Source organism: Echinops telfairi, unplaced genomic scaffold (assembly GCF_000313985.2).
Source record: "Echinops telfairi isolate 266 unplaced genomic scaffold, ASM31398v2 ScPeMD7_23;HRSCAF=83, whole genome shotgun sequence".
Taxonomy (NCBI): domain Eukaryota; kingdom Metazoa; phylum Chordata; class Mammalia; order Afrosoricida; family Tenrecidae; genus Echinops; species Echinops telfairi.
This window is the reverse complement of record NW_022103920.1, coordinates 20,816,679-20,824,269: the sequence shown is the minus strand read 5'-3', so window position 1 is coordinate 20,824,269 and position 7,591 is coordinate 20,816,679. Positions and strand designations below refer to the sequence as shown.

Below are 7,591 nucleotides of genomic sequence, written 5' to 3'. Positions count from 1 at the left end.
ATTTTCCAGTTGATGTTTGAAACTTTCTGTGCAGCGCTTTGACTTCATCATGTCTTTCACTTGCCTTAGCTTGTCTGTGATAAAGGGCAAGTTCCAGAGTCTCTCCTGACATCCACTTTGATCTTTTCTTTCATTCCTGTCTCTTGATGCCCATTTGTTTTCTTCCTGTATAATGTCCTTAATGCTCCCCCCCAGCTCATCAAGTCTTCTGTCATTGGTGTGCAATGAGTCAAATCTGTTCTTGGGGTGTTTTCAAAATTCAGGTGGGATGGACTGAAGGTTGTATTTTGGCTCTTATGTACTTGTTTTAGTTTTTTGGGGTGTTTTTTTTTTCAGATTTAACCTGAACTTACATATGAGCAATTGGTGATATGTTCCACAGTCAGCCCCTGGCCTGGTTTAAGCTTCTCTATTATCTCTTCCCATAGATGTAGTCAATTTGATTTCTGTGAATTCCATTTTAAGAAGTCCACATGTATAGTCACCTTTTGCGTTGTTGAAAATAGATAATTCCTATGAACAGGTTGTTGGTGCTGCAAAATTCTATCATGTGACCACTAGCTTAGTTTCTATCACCAAGACCATATTTTCCAAATATAGTTCCTTCCTCTTTGTTTCTAACTTTTGCATTACAATTGCCAATAATTATCAATGCATCTTGCTTGCATGTTTGATCAATTTCTGATTGAAGTCATTAACAGAATTCTTCAATTTCTTCATCACTAGCTTTAGTGGTTGGTGAATAATTTTAAATGATAGTTGTATTGATTCTATTTCTTTGTATACAGATAGACATTGTCCTATCACAGACCACATTGTACTTCAAGATAGATTTTGAAATGTTCTCTTTGATGATGAATTTAATGCCATTCCTTTGGATTTTTTCATTGCCAGCTTAGTGAGGCATGTTATTTCCTGATTCAAAATTGCTACTACCAGTCCACATTAGCTCACTACTGCCTAGAATTGAGGGTTGTTAATAAGCCTTCCTCCGTTCCCTATGCTGCATTCTTCTTCATGTACTCCACCTTCCCTGATAATTTGCTGGCCAACACGCCTGCCAGATCCCTGACAGTGCACTGCTGAACTATTGTTCTGTAATCGGCAGCAACACTTTACTTGAATGTGATATCAAGGATATTGTTCTACATTTTGTGCATTCTTTTGAAAACTCCTTTTTGGAAGGAGTACAACCTTTGATGTGCAGATGACACTATCTTGCTTGTTACAATGGGGACGGCTTGAAGTGCTTGCCGATGAAGATGGAGGATTGCAGACTTCAGTGTGGATTACAACTCAATATAAATCCAAACCTAAAATCTTGACAACTGGACCAATAGGCCACATCATGATACACAGAGCAAAGATTGAAGTTGTCAAGGATTTACTCTTGGATTCATAATCTGTGCTCATGGAACCACATTATATTAGGTAAGTCTGAGGCACCAGACCTATGTAAAGTGTTGAAACTTTGTTCCTTTGAGGATGTTACTTTGCGGACTAAGGCATACCTAACCAAAAGCAGAGCATTTTCAATAGCCTCACATGCATGTGAAAGTTGCACATGGAATAATGAAGACCAAAGAAGAAACAATGCATTTGAACTATGGGACTGGCCAAGAACATTGAAAGTAACATGGACAACCAAAAGAAGAAAAAAATCTATCTTAAAAGAAGTAAAGCAAGACTCCTTCTTACGAAAAAGCATGGCAAGACTTGGTCTCACGTACTTTGGACATGTTGTCTGGAGAGACAGGTACCTGGAGAAGGACATTGTGCCAGTGAAATAGAGGGACAGTGAAGGAGGACAGCCTTCAAAGAGATGAATTGACACATGGATACATTGATGGGCTCAAAAAGAGGAACAATCAAGAGGATGGTGCTAGTCCGGGTACACTAGAGAAACAAATCCATGGACACACATACGTGTATAAGAAAGAGATTTATATACAAGAGGAATTGAACATTGAGAAAACATCCCAACCCAGTTCAGTCCAAGGTCATAAGTCTGATATTAGCCCATACGTCTGATACCAATCTATAAAGTCCTCTTCAGACTCACGAAACATGTGCAATGACCCTGAATGCAGGATGATCACAAGCCATTGGGTAGAAAGTCTTTGGGTCCAGTGTCATTGTAAGCATCTCAGTGCTGACAGGGGTCTCTCTATGGTTTCTCCAGCTTCCAAGGTCTGGTTGCATCCGTGTGGCTTGTCTTCTGCAATGTCTCCCAGGGAGTGGCAGAGAGAGAGAGAGGTGTCTTCTGCTTCCAAGGAGGAAGTACCAGATTTCCCAGAATTCTCAGGAGAAAGCCAGGCCCACACAGAAGTCTCATTAGCTATCTCCAGATTGACAGCCTAGACTCCACCTCTACACTCTTAATCCTTAAAATGACACCGGATTAGGTGACTACCACAAAGATGGTGCAGAACCAGGCATTGTTTCATTGTATTTTACATGGATGGGGTTGATATGAGTTGGAACTGACTCCTTGTCACCTAATGATAATGACACCACCACCTAGAATATCAATTTCATTTTTAATGACTTCCAATTTTCCTAGATTCATATTTTGTACATTTAAAGTTATGATTATTTTTAATGGAACAAGATTTTATTTGATGTATTTATTTTTTAATCATTTTATTTGGGGCTCTTAACTCTTTCCATAATCCATACATTCATCCATTGTGTCAAGCACCTTTGTACATTTGTTTCCCTCATCATTCTCAAAACATTTGCTCTCTACATGAGCCCTTGGTATCAGCTCCTCATTTTTTCCCCTCCCTCCCCGCTCCCCCCTCTCCCATGAACCCTTGATAGTTTATAAATTATTATCCCACTTCTCTGCTGTCTGTCCCCCAGGGAGAAGGTATTATGTAGATCCTTGTAATTGGTTCCCCCTTTCTCCCTCACCTGCCCTCTACCCTCCCAGCATCGCCACTCTCACCACTGGTCCTGAGGATACTTGCAGTTTTTTCTTCTCACTTTGAGTCATGCCCCATAAGCAATTAAGGTCCCAAAGGCTTTACTACCTACAGCTTTTACTTCTTTTGCATCGTTATGATTGATTCTATTTTGTGAAGGCATCTCTCCCTGTCTCGTTTTGAGTGCCTTCTGACCCGAGGGACTTCTCTTCCGGCACTGTCTCCAACAGTGTTCTCTTTTGGTTCATTAGGCTTTTGAAACTAGCTATGTTTTCCTTCTACCCATAGGGTTGTCAGTGTCTAATTCCTCTGAATGAACAGCCCATTCCTTCTTCTTAGTCTGAAAGCTCTGCTCAAACCTGTGTACTGGGTGACCCTGCTGGTATTTGACAAACCAGGAACATAGCTTTCAGCATCACTGCAACACACATGCCACTACAGTATGACAAACTGAAAGACAAGTGATGATCACTTAAAATAATACCTGATTATAACATTAAATGGTTTAGCATCAGTGGGGAATCATGTTGACAAATTATTCTAAAAGTTTACAGGGGAAAAATTTATACTATTCTTGTAACTGACTATTTCTTATGAATTTGAAATTTTTCCAAAGAAAAATGTTAAAATAATCTAGTGACTACATTTTCTGGAAGATAAGGGAAATATTTCCAAGTATAAGCAACCTTAGTTAGTGAAATGACTAGGCTCCTAACAGAAGGGTTAGCGCTTCTAACTCACCCAGGAAATCCACGGGAGACAGACCTGGTGATTGTTTCTGCAATGATTGCAGCCCAGAAAACCCACTGGGGCCATTTTATTTTTTTCACAAGGTGTTTCTATGAATTAAAAATCGACTTGCTAGCATAGAACATTTATGGGCATCAATGTTTATACTGGGCAAATAAAAAAGAACGTGTCTTCCCCTCATTTGCTTTCCAGGTATAAGGCATGTTCACAAGTTATTTGGAAGCTAAGCTATTGTGATTTTTAAGGAAGGTTCAATTTAGACAGTAATAGGCAAGCAGTAGCTTATATTTCTTATACTTTGGAAAGACGTACAGAAATATTTGGCCCAGTAAAACACTACAAGCACCCCAGACTTTCAAATGCAGCTGTTGGAACTTTCGCTGTTAACTGCAGCCTGGAGAAAAGCCACCTCAGAAGAGAAATGTGGCTTCAGGTGTGGACAGGGGAAGCAGTATTGGCATGGAGGGACGCTGGCATAGTCACAGCACGATCCAGTAATGATCTGGAACAGTGAAGCATAAGAGTTAAACATTGTGGATCGATTTTGTCAGTATTATATTAACTCTTATCTAGTTCTAGATCACAGATATAGTTGTGACTTCTTCAGGTATTTAATATTTTGCAGTCCTGCTTTTTCGTTTGTTGCTTTTTTCTTGTTTGACTTGAAACTTAAAGGTTTAAAAGCTGGAATTTCCTAAGACTCTGATGGGAGTCTGCAGCTTTTGACACTTGGCTATGCCATTCACAAAGCTTTCCTCAGAGCCTAAATCTTGTGAACAGGATTTTTATAAAGATAAAGGATGGCTTTAATTGTTAAATTTTATCCTTATGATATATTTAATAGAGAAAATGAATACATAAAATGGCTTTTCCTTGAAACAAATTCTTTCACAAATATTGATATGCTGTAATTTTCTTATATTTTTTCCAGATCTTGGACTCTGCTTAAAAATTATTTGCAGATGAGATAGCCAAGGCTCAGGTCACCCAACGTGGTAACACAATCTTTGGAAAGATCATCCGGAAAGAAATGCCAGCCAAAATCATTTTGAGGATGACCAGTGTCTTGCTTTTCATGGTATTTCCCTGCAAGCACCAACACATTTTCTGATGATACATAAGAAATCCATTTCCCAGGTTTCTGTAACAGAAGATGAGGATGCATTGGACATTTGATGATTGTTGACAAAAAAAGTGCCACTGATCGGGGCCCGAACAGGGGTTTGAATGGTGGTGAATGAAGTTTCGATGGAGGACAGTCCGTCTATCACGTCCGTCTCCATGCTCTCAGCGGTCAGTCAGCAGGTGAGTTGGCCTCCTGGTTAAGCATGCTTTCAGGGATACATACCCCTTTACTAGGCAATGATCAGGTTAGCAAGTTCAAGTGTATTAAACAATACCCTTAAGTTTTCCTGTGCATGGAGAAATGACGGAAATAATGGGGGAGGGCATATGTAATAAAAGACATTGTTGAATGGTAAAAAAATTTGGAAAAAAAGATTTAACTATACACAAATTCTGTGTGTGATTTATTGGTATTAAATAAGATTTACCATATGAGATTGATAGAAAGTGAAATTATTACTTAAGAACATGAATCATTCAGCATAACCATCTTTGCAAATTGATGAGTAGATCTGGCTTTTGCCTTAATTTTGCAAATGCTTCATTCCTAGTCACTTTGGTTTTCCCTCCCAAGTATTTCCTGGCTGCTTACATTTATTCTGTTGTCAGTTGTTTATTTATAGCTATGTTAGCTAGATTCACTGATAGTTACTTTTATGATTTCATTTAAAAATGAAATTCTTTAAGCCATTTGAAATCAAATTTAGTGTCAGTTATAATGTGATATATAATTTCATACTTTAAAAAGTTAGCTTCTATATTAAAGGGTTCTTATGGATTGAGCCTTGCTGGTGTGTGGGCCACGTGTAGACTGATGACTGCAAGGTCAGCTGATCGAACCCACCAGCTGCTCTGCAGGAGAAAGATGAGGATGTCTGGGACAGTGAAGATTGACCTACCTGCCTACTGCCGTTGAGTCACTCCCAACTCACCATGACCCTGTATGACTTTACAGTTTCGAAAAGCCAAGGGGCAGTTGGGCCCTGTTGAGTTGCTTTGCATCTGAATCCACTTGATGGCAGTGAGTTTGGTATTTTCATCTTTACTTACTTTACTTCCCCGTTTCCTCAGGGTTTCTTATGGTTGTTGCTGTACTTCTGGTGGAAAGCTGAAGAAATAGCAGGGTGTGTGTGTGCACATCTGAACTCCTCGGGTAGCACAAGGGGGAAGGAGAATCCAACTCTCTATCTACCCAAAGGCGAGGTCATAGAAGCCTCCACCCTCCAATTCACATTGCCTTATTCTTATACCAACTCTACAGTTCATAACACTCTGCTCGGCTCAGCTTGATAATCCATTGTACTGGCCTCACAGATCTGGTTCACCATTACAGGGGTTCTTAGGGAAGTTGGAGCTCTGGTTGCTTGGTGGTTATGTGTTGGGTTTGATCCACAAGAGCAGCAGTTTGAAACCACCAGCTGTTCTGCAGGAGAAAGATGGGGATTTCCATGTCTTTAAGAAGTTAAAGGCTCAGAAACCCACAGGTGCAGTTCTCTCCTGTCCTATAGTGTTGCTATGAGTTAGCATTGACTTGATAGCATAGAGTTTGACTTATTAGAGAAGTTAACAGGTTATGATAATTCAGAATAAAAAGACATTAAGGATACAACCCTTTGTCTATAGAAGTTCCTCTTCTCAGCCATGCCAGCAGCCATATCAGTCTTGGGCCCCAGCTTCTCAATCACATGTACCTTTAGCCTCTGGTTTGTTCCATGGACCAGGAAATCTACTGCTCTGTCTCACGGTCTTGGCTTGGCTCCTTGGCTCTCTGCCAGAGTCTCAGTATTGTGACTTTTGCTGCCTTTGCCATTTCTTTCACTGTAGGCAGAGATTTTAATGGTGCTCTGCTGGTAGCTCTTCTTTCTTGCCATAGAGTTCCTCTGTTCTTGCTTCTGAGATGGCTCATTTTGATAGCCCAGAATGGAGAAATTGACCAATCCCCATTATAGTTCTCGACACCTTACTTTGCATGCCCTCTGCTAGTCACTAGGAGCCCTGATGACACAGTGAGTTACATGTTGGGCTGCTAAGGCCAGCAGTTCAAAACCACCAGCTGCTCCACTGGAGAAATATGAGGCTTTCTGGACCTGAAAGGATTCACAGACATGGAAATCCATAGGAACAGTTATACTTTACCCTACAGGATTGTTACGAGTCAGTACGGACTCAACAGCCCAGAATGTTTGCGATCCAGTCATTGGGTGTGTGTTACAAAGACTGTGGATAGAAGAGTCACACTAGGAATTTTTATGTCATTTTTCATTTCATATTTAACAAAGCAAGCATATGTCCATTACTTAGCCTTAAGGATAATTTAGTGATGTTTATACACTTTAAAATGTCATGCTCTCATTTTGTAAATTTTCTTAAAGTACAACTGTAATTATAGTTCTAATGGAAATGACCATTTTTTATATAGGATTCCTTTTAAATCTTTCTAATATTTGTCACATTTAATATTTCTCAAAATATGTCTTAGTCATTTCTTGGTAAAAATATGGCTGGTTGACATTTACCACCTTGGATTTCATCTGGAATTTCAATGCAAAATCACATTTAAATGATTTCTGTGGTGTTTTATGACTATCTAAAAGACTGATTTTTATTTATATGGCTATTAATTTGCTTAATTATACTTTGCATCTTTATGCCATCTTTTATTGATTTATTTATTTATTTTTGTATTTTCTGTCAATGTCTAATGGAGTGCGGATAAATTTGCTGCAAAAAAGCTTTGCCATACATTTTAATATTTCTAAAAGTTTTCTCATGAACTTCATATTATTCAG

General features: G+C 39.2%; 1 pseudogene; it reads left to right on the top strand.

Moving 5' to 3' along the window:
* The window catches only part of LOC115869227, a 125,508-nt pseudogene extending 120,505 nt beyond the window's left edge, over nucleotides 1-5,003 (top strand).
* The last annotated feature ends 2,588 nt before the right edge of the window (nucleotides 5,004-7,591 follow it).